This window comes from Aegilops tauschii, chromosome 3, assembly GCF_002575655.3.
Source record: "Aegilops tauschii subsp. strangulata cultivar AL8/78 chromosome 3, Aet v6.0, whole genome shotgun sequence".
NCBI classification, from domain to species: Eukaryota; Viridiplantae; Streptophyta; class Magnoliopsida; order Poales; family Poaceae; genus Aegilops; species Aegilops tauschii.
In genome coordinates this window covers 483,754,311-483,771,746 of record NC_053037.3, presented here as the reverse complement: position 1 = coordinate 483,771,746, position 17,436 = coordinate 483,754,311, and positions in this window count along the sequence as shown.

The window sequence follows — 17,436 nt, the reverse complement described above, 5'->3', positions numbered from 1 at the left end:
GCTAATAGACATTTTTTTTCTTTTATGTCAGCAAGACGAGAGACGCATGAAGAAGCTTAGAAGTTCCCAGCAGCAAGTACACAATCCAAAGCCTGTACACGTTGCACCACCCCCTCAATGGGTCACACCTCAAACGCACCAACAACATTACCAACCTGCTCCAGACCAAAAATGGATGACACCCGAAACACATGGAGACTTCCAAGATGCTGGGTCACAGCCCTATCCGCACAAGTTTGCGCCTCCACCTAATTGGGTGACGCCGGAAATCCCCCGCGGATTCTTTGTATCCACCAGCAGACTCCCAAGCACGCCGATGGAGGAGGGGGTTAGCTCAAGTCCTGCGTGTAACTCTGGAGGTTATCCTGGTGTGCCTCATCAATGCCAAAGCGAAGCAACTAAACCAGATCCGAGGACAAATCCAACAGCAACACACACACGGAGGAGAGTGCTCTGCACACTACCACCGTTGGATCCTGCTGCTACTGCTACAAGTCAGAATTGTATGGGGCATAAGGTAGATGGATTGCTTCACAAAACAAAAGAGCAAACCAAGACCAGGATCGCAATACCTCCACAACCACCTCAAGCAAAAAGGACACAAACAAGAGAGAGGCCATCTTCAGCCCTCCTTCCTCCTCGTGATCCACTGTTGCATCCTGCTATGATTACTCCGCCGTGCCCCATCCCAGAGGGACAGCAGCCGACACCGGTGGAGTTGCGATCATACACGCACGTAAGTGAAACAAAAAATATTTATATACGCATCTTGTATTATCTGCAAATTTTCTGCTCCCTCCAGGATAACAAGTTCATAAACTGCATTTTAACGTGCTGTTTGGATTTTTTTTTTCTTTTTTGCAGACGCCGGATCTACCGGATTATCTAATACCAAGACTAAAGATGCGATTCAAAGATGTAGAGAAAGCAAGGGGATTTTATAACAGATACGCTGGTTTTGGAATCAGGAAGACGGGGGGAAATGACAACCACAAGTATTTTGTTTGCGCCTTCCAAGGGATACACACATCTTCTGTCTCAGAGGCCAACAGGAAGCGAAACAAAACATCACGGAGGACAGGCTGCAATGCAAGAATGAGGGTGAAGGTGCAGGAGGATGACACATGCGTGGCAGTGGACATTGAGTACAGTCATAATCACAAACTCATGCAAACTGATGACATGCTGGTATTTTTCCACTCACACAAGAATTATGACCCCACTATTTTGGAGTACGTAAAGCTCCTGCAGTACCATGATGTCAAGCACACAACAATCATGTCCATGCTATCTGAAAATGAAGATGGAAGCTACTTCCTAAGCATGACCAGACGAGACCTACTAAACCAGTAAGTATTCAAACACCCACATACTGCAATGTAAAATAGCATCCTAGCTCACAACCCTTTGCTAGCAAAAAATAACAAATGCATGTTTGCATGTGATTTGCAGGAAAGCCATGAATGCAAGGAAAGATGATTTGGATGATGTATTGAAACTTATTTCATTCTTCAAAGACATGAAGGCAATAAATGATGAGTTTTTCTATGACATCCAAGTGGACAAGGACAAGTCAATTAAAAACATTTTCTGGTCCAATGCAAGCTGTCGAGGAGCCTATCAAGACTTTGGCGATTGCATAACATTCGACACAACTTACAAGACCAACAGATTTCATATGCCTCTGGGAGTGTTTGTTGGAACAAACCATCACTTGCAGTCAACGACATTTGCTGTTGCCCTGATAAGAGACGAAGATGCAAAGTCATTCAAGTGGCTGTTCGATACATTCATACGGTGCATGAACAACAAGCACCCAACTTGCATTCTAACAGGTGAGGTAAAAAAAAACTCTTCAAGTTTCATCATCTTTTCAGTCTATGGGTCTGTGTTGGGTACATTGGTTTTGTCTGAAGAAAATGTAAAGAATGCAGTTCAACCACTGTTAGCACAGAAGTCCAACTAGCAGTACAAGAAAGCAAAATTATCTGTCACATGTTTAGAAAAAAATTAGTTATGAATGTGAAGTTCAAATACATGAATCATAGAAGTTCAAGGACAAAGCTATAAGATAAATATATGTAGCATGTTCAGAAAAATATAGTTATTTATGTGAAGTTCAAGCACTGCTACCACAGAAGTTCAACAACAATGCTTTAAGAAATTTTTTGAGTGTGACACTACTAGTTTGTCCTACTACTAACTGTGAAGTTCAAGCACTGGTACCACAGAAGTTCAGCAACACTGCTGTAAAGAAAAAATACATGTGACATTCTTAGATACCATACTGCTAGATGTGAAGTTCAAGTACTTGTACAACATAAGTTCACCATCAGTACAAAAAAGAATCAAGTTTCATTTTTTTAATTCATGCAGACCAATGCCCATCGATGGCGAAAGCTATACCATAATCATTTCCAAACACCGTCCACAAGCTATGCCGTTGGCACATCATGAAGAAGTACAGGGAATACCTCGCGTTGCTGTACAAAAAGTATAAAACATTCAAATAGGAGTTCACAGCTATATTAAACTGGTCGCTGATGCCAACGGAGTTTGAAGATGCCTGGGCTGAACTCGTGCACAAGTACAACCTGGAGAACGACCAGATGATGATGCAGCTCTGGAGTGATAGGAAGATGTGGATTTCAGCATATTACAAGAACATTTTCTATGCTAGAATGACTTCCACACAACGAAGCGAGAGCATGAACCACGTGCTAAAGAAAGGGTTTGTCAAGGGGACCCAGAACCTACACAAGTTTGCTAGGCGGGTCAATGCTTGCATACAAACTCGGATGCAGAAGGAGAACGAGCAAACAATGACCAGCATGGTATGATGACAAGTACAAAACACCCCCATCATGTTCTGTTTACCTTCAACATGTGCACTTTGAATTTAAAAAATGAAACCCATGACTCTGCTTTGACTAATATCTCAGTTTTTGACATGTGCAGACCAATCCTGTGACAAAAACAACTTACGGCTACGAGGAAGATATGTCTATCAAGTACACGAGAGCCGTGTACACCGAGATGAGGAATAGGATGAGAAAGGCCACGCTGTTTCGCGCAAAGCGTACAGCAGAGCCCACTAAGTACCTTGTGTACTGCCACAACAAGCCTGGCCATGATGATGAAGAAAGATTTTCCTGGTGAAAGCATGAATTCCAGGTTGTAGCTGACCTAGAGAATGAAATATAAGAGTGCGAATGCAAGCTCTGGACACACACAGGTGAGCGAAAAAACAAACTCATTAAATAGCTAGACTAGTAGTATCATATCAAAATTTATGAAACTCATTGCTGGCTCACAAACTATGTAGGCCTTTTCTGCCTTCACATCATGAACATACTGGACTACCTCAAGCCTGACAAATTTTCAAACAAGTATATCCTCAAACGGTACACAAAGACTGCAAAATCACAACCAACCTTTGATACAAGGGACTACAACACAACCGCATCGGATGGCAGCTCAAGGCTATCGAAGCAAGACATCTTGCTGCAGCTGAATTTGATGGTTAACAAGAAAGCGATGAGATGTGACCAGCAATATGACAGAGCCTACTATGTTCTCAAGAGGCTCGTGGAAGAGCTTGATGCAATACATTCAGCAAATCAAGCGGATGCTGACGAAAGGATGGCTGAAGAGGACGCTGAAATTGAAGATGACCTTCATTATTATGCAGCTGAAATGCTCAACGCCGCCGCTGAAGCCAACCAATGCAAGCAGGGTGATGGCCAATTAATGGAGCAGCGACGGCAAGAGACGATGAAACTGCCGCTGTATTCTGAAACAAAGGGTAGGAAGAAAATTACTACAGCAAAGAAAAGTGACAAGAGAGCTCAAATAAAGGCACCACCTGCAGGAAGAGTCGTCGTGCTCGATGAGAATGGAGTGCCACTTGGACACAGGAAATGTAGTGTGTGCAACCAGGTTGCAGGACACAACAAGCTGACCTGTCCAACACTCTTGGAAAGAAACAATGCTGAGGAGATCAAGCAACCCAAATCTCAAAAACAGCAGCCCAAAGTTATGGAACAAAAGAAGGGACCACACCCAAAGAAAGCAAGCAGCAGACTTTGTAGCATATGCAAGGAGTATGAACCACATAATGCAAGAACATGCCCGAAGCGCACAGATGCTGAAAAGACAAGCAAAAAGACAGAGAAGAAACATAAAGCAAAACCTAGAGCCATCAACAAGAAAGAGGTGGAAGATGAAGAGGAAGACGAAGATGAAGACACCGTCGAAGAAGAGGAAGAGGAAGAGGAAGACGACGATGAAGAGGAAGAGGACGATGAAGAGGAAGAGGACGATGAAGAGGAAGAGGTACATGTCAAGCAAAAACCTCTACCACCAAAGCCTAGGAGGAGAGCAAGGCTGATGAACAGTTAGAATAGGTCAATTAACACAATGCAAACTTATGTCATGTCAATGTGCAGAATATTATGTCATCCCCTGGTAATATACACTGTGAAGTTCAAGTAATATTACTGCAGAAGTCCTGGTATGTTATGAGAGGAAGTGCTGTGCTGGTGATGTATTGCATGAAAGTGCAAGCAGTAATAAATTGAAAAATATATACTGTGAAGTTCAAGTAATATTACTGCAGAAGTCTTGGTATGTTATGAGAGGAAGTGCCGTGCTGGTGCTGCTTGCATGAAAGTGCAAGCAAGAACAAAAATGAAAAACATACTGAAGGAAATATGCCCTAGAGGCAATAATAAAGTATTATTTATTTCCTTATATCATGATAAATGTTTATTATTCATGCTAGAATTGTATTAACCAGAAACATAATACATGTGTGAATACATAGACAAACAGAGTGTCACTAGTATGCCTCTACTTGACTAGCTCGTTAATCAAAGATGGTTATGTTTCCTAGCCATGGACATGAGTTGTCATTTGATTAACGGGATCACCTCATTAGGAGAATGACGTGATTGACTTGACCCATTCCGTTAGCTTAGCACCCGATCATTTAGTATGTTGCTATTGCTTTCTTCATGACTTATACATGTTCCTATGACTATGAGATTATGCAACCCCCGTTTACCGGAGGAACACTTTGTGTGCTACCAAACGTCACAACGTAAATGGGTGATTATAAAGGTGCTCTACAGGTGTCTCCAAAGGTACTTGTTGGGTTGGCGTATTTCGAGATTAGGATTTGTCACTCCGATAGTCGGAGAGGTATCTCTGGGCCCACTCGGTAATGCACATCACTATAAGCCTTGTAAGCATTGTGACTAATGAGTTAGTTGCGGGATGATGTATTACGGAATGAGTAAAGAGACTTGCCGGTAACGAGATTGAACTAGGTATCGAGATACCGACGATCGAATCTCGGGCTAGTAACATACCAATGACAAAGGGAAAAATGTATGTTGTTATGCGGTCTGACCGATAAAGATCTTCGTAGAATATGTGGGAGCCAATATGGGCATCCAGGTCCCGCTATTGGTTATTGACCGGAGAGGTGTCTCGGTCATGTCTACATAGTTCTCGAACCCGTAGGGTCCGCATGCTTAACGTTACGATGACAGTTTTATTGAGTTTTGATGTACCGAAGGAGTTCGGAGTCCCGGATGAGATCAGGGACATGACGAGGAGTCTCGAAATGGCCGCGACGTAAAGATCGATATATTGGACGACTATATTCGGACTTCGGAAAGATTCCGAGTGATTCGGGTATTTTTCGGAGTACCGGAGAGTTACGGGAATTCGTATTGGGCCTTAGTGGGCCATACGGGAAAGGAGAGAAAGGCCTCAAAAGGTGGCCGCGCCCCTCCCCATGGTCTGGTCCGAATTGGACTAGGGAAGGGGGGCGCCCCCTTCCTTCTTTCTCCTTCTCCCTTCCCTTCTCCTATTCCAACAAGGAAGGAGTAGGACTCCTCCTTCTGGCGCGCCTCTCCTCCCTAGGCCGGCGGCCTCCCCCTTGCTCCTTTATATACGGGGGCAGGGGGGCACCTCTATACACACTTGATATACGATATTTTAGCCGTGTGCGGTGCCCCCCTCCAACATATTACACCTCGATAATACCGTTGCGGAGCTTAGGCGAAGCCCTGCGTCGGTGGAACATCATCATCGTCACCACGCCGTCCTGCTGACGAAACTCTCCCTCAACACTCGGCTGGATCGGAGTTCGAGGGATGTCATCGAGCTGAACGTGTGTAGAACTCGGAGGTGCCGTGCGTTCGGTACTTGATCGGTCAGATCGTGAAGACGTACGACTACATCAACCGCGTTGTGTTAACGCTTCCGCTTTTGGTCTACGAGGGTACGTGGACAACACTCTCCCCTCTCGTTGCTATGCATCACCATGATCTTGCATGTGCGTAGGAAATTTTTGAAATTACTACGTTCCCCAACACATACACTGTGAAGTTCAAGTAATATTACTGCAGAAGTCCTGGTATGTTATGAGAGGAAGTGCTGTGCTGGTGTTGCTTGCATGAAAGTGCAAGCAAGAACAAAAATGAAAAACATACATTGTGAAGTTCAAGTAAGATTACTGCAGAAGTTCTGGTATATTATGGCAGGAGGTGCTCGTGTTGTATTCCATAAAAGAGCAACCAGCAAATAATTATACAGTTTTGAAGTTCAGGTCAGCTTACAGAAGAAGTTCTGGTATATAAAATCGATGTAGGAAAAAATATGCTTAAAAAATAAAGTTTCGCCGCATAAACTAAGGTTAGCAAGCCTAAGACAACGCGTTCAAATGTGAAGTTCTTCTTGGATACGTGCAGAAGTTCATGTACAATGCCGACAAAAGATAAAGAAACGTCAACAATATTTCTGCACGAAGTTACATATGAAATATATTCACACTTGAAAAAACACAAAAAAACAAATATAGATTCTACGCAAAAGCATACATATTGGTTGGGTTGAAAATTACCAATACATTACACAACACAGAATATCCTCTCCATCTGAAACCAGCAGCCCAGCCACATCTCAAAGCAGAAGTTCAAGTCTACGATCATATGTTGGGGCCCAAAAATAAACAACACAAAAAATCAAGCAGTTCAACCATAACCAAGGGAGAAGTTCAGGTACATCTGTTGGGGCAAAAACATTCAACACATGGATACTGAAAAACGACGTAGTACATTGAAATTCACAAAGCCAAATCATTCTTCACACCAAATACATTTGTCCGCAATATGATAAGTAATAGTGCTGCACCTATAGATACACAAATCACTAAAACATTCTTACAACCAAATCTTTACGGAATTGTTCCAATCATTATCAAACCTAAAAATCTGTACGAAATCAAATTTACAATGAAACTAATGCTTCGAATTCACGGGCCAAAGGACTGGATCTCTTTAGGGATCTCTGAACGCATGACTTCATTCTTCTCGCTAAACATCAGAGTGTGCATGAACTCAGCCTTCCAGTCATCTGCAGCAGCCTGCAAACAAAGAAAGTGAAATGATGGTTTAGTAACGGATATCTAAAACCACAGCAGGAGCGTCTCAGCAAAAACACACAAGAAAAATTAAAGGATGATGAGACAAGAACAAAGACAGAACATACTTCCACATCACCAAAATCTTCAACAATCTCATCGCCATCATACAAATAGCAGAACTTCACGGCAAAGAAACCACAATCATTACTCTTCTGCTTCGGAACATCGATGAAAGTCGGCCTCTTTGCAATAGTCACCCAGTTAGGCTGCTTGCTCGCCTTGTACGCAGCCTTGCCGTACACCTCCTCGAGCAATCCAACAAATCTCTTGATCTGCCAGAAATAACAAAATAAGATGAACTCAAAAACATGTTAACCAAAATAGTTAAGTTCAGGTACATAAAAAGCGACACTTGCATAAGATCCAGCTAAACAAAATGGCAGAAGTTCAACTTCCAAATCAGAGTCAGTTCAAGCAGTATTACCAAAAACAGAGACAGCAACATATTTTGTCAACACAAGGCATAATAAACTTCGTGTCAAACAAGAGAATGTGAAAGGAGGTTCAGGCTAAGAAACACTCATGATATTTTGGCAGTCCCCGTGGAAACTCGTTCGCGACGTTTCCATATTAGCGTAAGAAAGTGAATCAAGGATGTCAATGCTCCCACGATATCTATTCACCACATACACATTGTAGTGCGCCATTGTGCCAATTGGCTTGAATAGTATCAAGAAAACCTGCCAAAGAATGAAAGGACCGGTGAACACAAACTATAAAGCATATGTACTAAAGTACCGGCATGAACAAAAACTTCTTGACAAACTCAGCAAAAGGATGCACATGAAATTAGAAAAAGCAAGAGTTATGAAAAACTAACCAGCTTTGCGTTAAGGTCTTCTTCCTTGCGAACAAACATTGGGAGGAGTTTAACAAATTTTTTTACATCAAACTTTGGAACTGTTGCACCGAAAAAATCATACTCCAGGTAGTACTGTGCATTCACAAAAAACACAATTAAAACACCTCCCAAATGCCACTACACCAAAACTAGAGCAAAAAAGGGAGATAAGGGTGCAAAAGAACTAAAACCTGTATGAAGTAGGGACTAAGTACAACCCTGTCAGCACAAGAGAATATCTCAGAGGTCTCCGGCTTATCCTTCCACAAATTTATGAGATAATCCATTATGTCTCCTTCCATCTGCTTTCCTTCACCGAAAAGGGTATAAAGGACATGTCCTGTGAGGTCAATCACATTCCCAGGGATGGTAAACATGCAGTAGCTTGTCCTGCAGAATACAAAAGGATGGTAAAAAAATATTAGAAGTTCAGATACAACAACAAAACAGAAGTTCAGATACTATAACTCAAAAGGCAAGAGGAGACATAAAACAGAAGTTCAGATACTACAACAATGACAGTTCAGACAATACAACAACAGAAGTTCAGACACTATAACTCCAAGGCAAGGAAGAAATGAACAGAAGCCCACATACTACAACAACAGAAGTTTCAGACATAGAGTAGCATCTCTGGCAGCAACAAAGTTAAAGAAGAAGAAAACTCACTCAGAATACTTCTCTAGACCGTCTTTACTCAGCACATACTGTTTCAACTTCCGGGCCTCGGATAGATGAGGGTAACTGTATTTTTTCAGGGGAGCGACAGGAGAACGCCACTTCAAAGGCAATCTTGATGCTCTCTTGGAGGAAGTTATGTTCCCGGACTCAACTGCCGGTTTCCTCCTGGTGATGACAACATTCTTCCCACCTCTATCAGCAACAGTACCAGCAGCACATTTAACATTCTTCGGGTAAGCAATCTTCTCAAAATCATCATCGGACGAAATCACTTCTGCTTCGGCTGCTTCGACTGCATCAGCCTTCCTGTAGCAAGGGGTTTTTGGAGTACCACGAATACCACAGCCTGCTTCCCCAACTTGGAAGGAATAAGGGTCCGAGGTCTATCATCTTCTATCGGAGCTGTACTCATCGGTTCCTCCCTAGGCTGGTATTCCTGTGACCCGAGGAATGAGTAGTGGTAATCGGTCAAGTCCAACGGATCCACTGTCAAAGAAAAAAGGAAGAGAAAACATCACCATTAAATACAACTGAAGTTCAGGAACAGCACAATGTGCAGTCCAACTAATAAAGATGACATGGTTACTACTCAAGCTGACCTAAAAAAATTAGTTGCAGTAAAAAACTAAATGAAGTTCAGGCACAACCAAAGGCACAGTTCAAGATAAACCGATGAACTAGAAATCATTCAACTACAGCTAACAAAACCATAGAAATGCATCATCTCTGAAGTTCAATTAGAAAGAAAATGCTCATGTCCAAGTAAGCAATGGAAGGACGGAAATTACTGAAACAAAACACACAAGCAAAATTAAAAAGATAGAAATGAAGTTCATGTACAAAGAAAATGCTCCTCTCCTTCCGAAACCAGCAGCCCAGCCAGATCTCAAGCAGAAGTCCAAGTTCAGAGAAAAAAAATATGAAGTTCAAGTAGAATAAAAGATGAAGTGCAGGTAAGCAGTCCAAGTTCCAAATACTTACATGTGTAGTAGCCAAACAGAGCTTGGAAGTCTGTCTCAAACAGGTTAGAAGAAGCGATTGAGTACAGCCACGTCTTCCTGATATCCGCGACATTCTCATGAGAATAATTTGCAAGAACCCCGTCATGATACGAATTAACATTCGTAAGAATGAAGAATCCGCAGTCGATACTGCCATCAAACATAGTAAAAGAATAGTGTTAGAACAGAAAAAGAAAGCCAACGAATAAAACACGTCGCAGCTTAAGTACAACTATAGTTAAATAGATGTGATAAAGAGAAAAAGTGGAACTCATACTTGTTTTGCTGCTGGGGGACATCAATCCAATCCAGAGGGAAATGGTCGATGGTAAGAGGACTGAAGGGTGTCTCCTTGTCGTTGCTGGCATCCTTCCAAAGCCTCTTGATGTTGTCGGTCATCCGCCGAAACAGGCGTACCGCACATTCATCTTCTGGTCCATAATAGGAGTCGAGAAGCTGGAACCTTGAATTCTTCAGGTCAAGAAATATTGAAACCCAATGACCAACACCACCCATGGAAGCAGGAATCCCAGGCGGGTCAAAAGTGGGGAAAACACATGAATCATTAAAGACTGAGAATTAATATCAAACGGTACAAAGAATAATAAAACAAATATTAACACACTGGATCGCACTGCAAAACTAATACAGAAGCAAAGAACAAGATATTGCATACCGAATCATGTGCATCCATGCTATCTGGACCACTCGCCATGAAGTACTTCCTCACACGGGATTCAAATTGACCTATGAAAATCTTGTCCTAAAATAATGTAGACAACACCAACATATCAAAAACACAAAAATGAGACAAACAAGTTTTAACTAAAATGGTAAGGAACAAAACAGAAAAGAAATTACTATATGGTTGACTTACACAAACCCAATACGGCAGGATGAGTTTATCCGATCCCTGGTACTTCGCATGTAGACAGTAGAGTGCACACTTAGCCACATTAGGTCGAAGCATTCCACGACGACCAAAAGATATTGCAACTTCTTCGACAGAAGCTTCACACTCCTTGTTTTGGAACATAATCATTGATCTAAAACAAGCGAATAGAAAGTAAAACAAGTTCAGCAGCAGGAACTCAGGAAGTTCATAACACATGTTAGCACAGAAGTTCAGCTATATCACAACAGGCAATACAGTATAAAAGAGGCCAGAAGTTCAGCACCAGAGTAGTAAAATAAGAAGTTCAGGTACATACAGTAGAGAAGTTCAGGTATGAAACCACAGGCAGTTCACAGGGGGTTCATGGATGATGTATATATTGACCAGCTGCACTCACCTCTTGGAACGATTATTCTTAAGCCTAGTTGCACTGTAATAAAAGTCATCAACCTTCTTTCGGACGACAGCAAGGTCGCTATCTGCTCACCAAAAAGAAATAGCAATTAAGAGCAACACTCAAGCACATAGATTCACGACAGTTTCAATTAAGACCAACACTCAAGCACAAACATTCAAAACATAAGCACATCTCAGCTGCTACATCAGAAAAGATAAAACCACAGCATCATAGACATCACAACCCATGCATTACAAACCTCCACCCACATAGAAAACAGGTTCACTTAACATTCTTTACGACCCACATGACAAACAACAAAACCAGAAGTTCAACTTAGACCACACAGGCAGTTCACAGGGGATATCATGGACTAAACCAAACAACAAAAAGGGAAGGGGAAGGGGAAAGAAGAGAGAAGCATGCTCCTCTCTCCATGGATCCTTGCCTAGACCAGTGGCAGCACTGGAATGATCAACCTCCTCTCCATAGCTATCGCTTTCGGTATCTTCATCGTCGTCTCCAGTAGACGTTGCAGCGTCGTCGGGAAGGACACCAGCAGCAGCTGGAGCAACTGGAGAATCTGAAACAAGAAAAACTTTTGGTTGTGCCTGTACAACATCAGCATCAACTGATGGCTCTGCTGCAGGAGACTTCTCCGGGCTTGCAGCAGCACTACCACCAGTTTCAACAGCAGACTCAACAGGATCTTTCTCCAAAATGATGTCTCCAGTTGTCTTTCCCTGCTCAGCATCAGAAACCTCAGCGCCAATGGACGACTGAGGTTCAGTCAGGTCCACCCCGTCGGAGCACCCGGTGCCCGAGACGAACTTGTCTGCAACCTTCTCTGGAGGGCTGACTGAACCTCATGCACAGGGGCAGCAAGTCCGTCTCAGGGGCAACAAGACAAATGGACAAGAAAAATGGTACCTTATTTTCACTGCCATGAACCTCATCAACTATTACGCCACTAGCGGGAGTAGGTTCATGCACAGGGGCAGCCTCATGCACAGGAGCAGCTTCATGCGCAGGTAAAACATCCTCCTCAACCCTAGCATCATCATCAACAGCCTACAAAAAAAATCATGTAGAAAACAAATACCTAATCAGCAGAAGTTCAGATTGCATAATCAGAGAAGGTCAGCTATCACAACTAACACATAATGGAAGTCCAAATACAGTAAACATAGCAGGTCAGATATCAAACTACTCTAAGATACAGAAGGGAACAAAAAAGGGCCATTCATCAAAGTCATGGAAGTTCAGGTGCTGTAGCTCTTGAAGTTCAGGTTCTATAAACAGAGAAGGTCACCTAGGAACACTAGTGCTAAAAAGAAACAGTTTATGACACATGAAATCAATAACGGTCGCCTATGACCACAAACAGTAATAACTGAAAGCTAACATTGAACATTAGTGCAAAGAAATATCAAAAGCCAACATAAACAAACCTCTTTGGTATGCTCCAAGTGGCCTCCTTCATGACCCGAACGAACAGAATCCTGCCTCTGAATCTGTCTCACAACAACACTTGCCTCATCTTCAAAAGGCTTGCAACGAGCATCCTGCATTTCCTTGAACAACCCAACGCTAGTCCGGAGGTGGGAAGTGCTCTGACGAAGCTCTTCAAGAAATCTAGCTTCAATAGATAAGACCTCCTTCGAATAATCAGCATCAAATCCGTGTCCGGGAGGAAGAATCCCATCAACACGACTAAGACGCTCAGCAGTTGAAGGAACACGAGCCAACTCCCCACAAACAGTTTCAAGAAGACTGTCAATCCTAACCAGAGAAACATTGGCAGCTTCAAACAAATTCTCGGAAGAAACGCCACCTGCAGCACTCACACGGGCAGAAGAACCTCCTGGATCTACAGGGGGGCACCGGTATTAACATCCCGGGAGAATTCAAATCTTGGGGAAATTCCACTCCCTAGGCCGGCAGAACGAGGCATAGACGTTCAATAACCCTAAAGAACACAACCTCAGCCTGTGTCTTCCACTTCATACAAAAACAAAAGTCAACGCGTCAGAAAACAAATGAAGGAACATGGGAACAAAAATATACAAGACAATACCAGAAGTTCAAGTTAAACTACACAGGAAAGAATAATGCATAGAAACACTCACAGGCAGCCTCCCAAACACCCAGTTGGCTGGGTCATCATCACCCTTCGTGACCAAGTCAGCCGCAGCAAGCTCAAGAAGCTTGGCCTGATCCATGAAATTGATGCGAGGGGTCCTCAAGTAAATATTAGGCGTCTTGCCAATGATAAGGCAGTCCAGATACATAAGAAGCGGCGCGATGGCACAGCCTGTGACAGCTTTTCCTCTGCTAGTACCTTGCTGATACCTAACAACAGCACTCCGAATATCGTCAACAACCAACTGGCAGTAGTCCATGTCTACCATATCCTCAAACACAAGGTTCTCGGCCATTGCTGCCTCCCTGGACACTCGTGTAGACGTTCCAGGGATAACCACCTTCATGAAAACAATAAGTTAAAACACCTGCAGAGCAAGATCATCCTTCGTCTCATCCTTCACAAGTTCAGCGAGGATATTCCGCAAATCCTTTGTCTTGATGTCGTCACTCCTAGCATACCCAAGCTTGCCCTTCAACCTCATAACAACATCATTGAAACCATCATTCGAGGGCCTAGGGGGGGTACGATTACCTTGAGGGAACCCAAACAGATGGTGAATAGCATCACTTGTAAAACGTAGAACCTTGTTCGCCTCACCCATGTCCAAAATCATGGTTGAAGGGTCAATCCTCGTGTAGAAGTTGCCCATCAAAGGACGAGAAATGTTGGAATCAACCTTCAAGTCAAACACACAACCAAAACCATCCTTGATAACCCTCGTCTTGTGCCTAGCTTGTAGCATTTTCGCACACGTCTTGACCTCTCCTAGTGAGCAGCGAACCGTCTTGTTAAAACGTTTCGCCTCACCTCCTCCTTGGCCACCTTCTTCGGGCGCTTTGCCTCCTCTCTTCCTCCTCTCAGGCCGCTCCACAAGCTGATACTGAAAAAAATACATTGACAAGGAAAAAAGGCAGAACAATGAGACACACAAGCTTCACCAAAATTCCACTAATGCCTACATACGCACTACATCTGAGAAGTCCAACTATGTTTACATAGGCAGTACAACCATGTATGACCAGAAGTAAAGATGCTTTCAAAATGTTGGAAATTTACAAAGCAGAAGTTCAACCATGTATACCAAGGCAGTAATCAAACATGTATCTCAGAAGTCCAACTATGTCTACATAGGCAGTACAACCATGTATGACCACAAGTTAACATGCTTTCAAAAATGTTGGAAATTTAAAAAGCAGAAGTTCAACCATGTACACTAAGGCAGTAATCAAACATGTATACCAACAAGTTAAGCTAATTTCTTCATGTATAAACCCAGAAGTCCAACTATGTACACAAAGGTAGTAATACCATAAAAGCAAAGCACATCGGCTAATTTATTCGTCTATATGGAGTAGAAGGTCAGCTATGTACGCCAAGGCAGTGCTAAAAACAATAAAACTACAGCAATAGCGACAAATGCTCTAAAAAACAGTAAACATGAGACATTCATACCTGATTAGCGGCAGCATCATCATCGTCGTCGTCCTCATCATCAGCATTGAAATCAGCATCATCCTTGTCCTCTGGATTAACACGAGAACGCTTCTTCACACCCTTGTTGACCTTTGCAGGTGGAACCTTGCGCTTCACGCCACATTTCTTCCCCTTACCAGATGCACCAGCACCAAGCGGAGAAGGTGTAGGCGCGGCAGTGGCAAGCACACGAGGACTACGGCGTGGCGTACCACCAAGGCCTAGCCCTTCATCTTCAACAACTTCTATAGGCCTTGAAACACGTGGGCTCCTTCGAGGAGTAACTTCACCAACTACTAACTTCCTCGCAGCGGTCTTCTTGATTTTCTTATTAACAGGGACAACCTTGCCATCACTGCCACACGGCACGTCTTCCTCAACAGTGAGCTCAGCCGCATAAACAGATCCAGGAACATCAGAACCTTTCTCAAGGCGGGCCGCCCTCTTCTTGTCAAAATATTCTTGCTTCTTCCTCTTACGTTGGTCCTCTAGGAGAAGCTGAAGAGGCACATCCTCGGGTTGCGTGACAGGTTCAGTGCCATCAACAGACTGCGACTGCGTCTCTGACATCTGAAGAGAGCACAAAGGATCCGGAACGGAATCACAACCTTTGACTGACGGAGCCCCCTCCTGAGCAGGAGCAGGGGTTTCTGATAAACCCAACTCAGATAAAACATCGTTGATGGTGTTCACAGCTTCCTCCTCTGTGGACACATCTGCAAAGAACACAAAAAATCGAAGCAAAAAATAAAAAAAGTCAGGAACAAAAACAAAAACAACTGACATGAACAAGCTAAAAAAAGTGGCTCAAAAATTTAAAATGAAAAGAAAAGGGGTTTCACATACTAGGTGAAGCAAGAGCTGCAGAAGCAAGATCCTCGAGGCTTGAAAAATTCTCAAGGCTCGAAGCAACCTTGGCAATCATAGTCAAAGGGATAATGGGTGATTTAGCCGCATCAGATATTGGAGCATCAGTATTAACCTCTGAAGCTCCATCTTGATCGCAGGCATTTTTTCCAGAACTATTCAACTCATCACCAACTACAAAAAATGCAAGTAAAAAGGCAGCTGAGTTCTAATGCACAATCCTACACCAAAGGGACTTCTACTTTGACAACAATGTCCAATACCCAGAAGTTCAACAATACCTAACAAAGCAGTAAACACAACAAACAAACTAAAAATCTACAAACTAAATATAAAAACAATCTACACCAGAGGGGCTACTACTTATAACATGAATGTCTAGAAGTTCAACGATATATAACAAAGCAGTAAAACAAAATGTGCATAACAGAAGTTCAACCAAATTTCATTATAAACAAACAATAATTAAAACTAGAAGTTCAACTATGTGACCCAAGCAAGTAGCACATAAAAAAGATGTAGCATGACCACAAATAGTATTTCACAGGCAAACTAAATATCAATGCCATAAACATGATAACAAAAAAAAACAAAGATATACACTACAAATATGAAACATCTGGGAAGTCCAACAACACTTGGTGACATAGTTTCACCTGCAAAATCATCAACTACAAAGTAAGCAAACACTATTCTAACTCAAACTAATGGTAAAAAGCATACACATAACCTTTCCTAGAAGTTCACACTATTAAGAATGGCAGTCCAACATGAATACTAAGTGAAGATATGGGCAGACATATATAAGAATAATGCTATTTAAAATACAAGATACAACTACATTAAGATACCTGGAGAAGGTTTTGAAGTCATGACAACACAACCGCCTTGATGAATGCAACTCCAAACACTAGAAAAACCTGCTAAAAACAGGGGATTGATTGCATATAGTTAGCAAGTACAAAATCATACAACAAAATACAAAAAGAAACTGAATCAAACCCTAGAATGAAACAACCAGAACACACCAACAACTATAAAAAGATGAACAGTAGCACATCTAGGCAAGCACAAACAAACAAAAAAGAATCCATAAACTATCTAGCGTGTGAGAGACACAATATAGACTTCAAAATCAAAAACACTAAAACAAATTAGATACATCAGATCCAACATCACACCACACCCTCTCTTACATGCATCTGAATGCTGAAATCAAGAAAGGGGAAATGAAATCCACACAAGCCTAAAGGGACAAATAGCACACACAAGCATCACATAGACAAATCTGACCACGGGGGAATGCAATCCACCCACCATACGCACAAGAACCCTACCAAATCTACCACCAAACCATCAGAAGAAGGGGGTAGAGAGGCGGACGCGAGAGCACACAGGAGGCGGACTCGACAGATCTGGCAAAACTAGAAGCAAGCATTAGGGCGGGGCAGCACTTGTACCTCTCCAGACGACCCCCACACGCACGAATCCGCGGCGGTTCTTCAACTCCCCGCGACGCCACGCGCAACTTGCAACCGCGCAAGCAGTTGCCGCCCTCGCTTCGGAGCAGGAGAGAGCGGGCTGGGCGAGGGAGAGCGGGGCGTGGGGGAGAAATAGGAGCGGGGGCGTGCGCCGGTTAC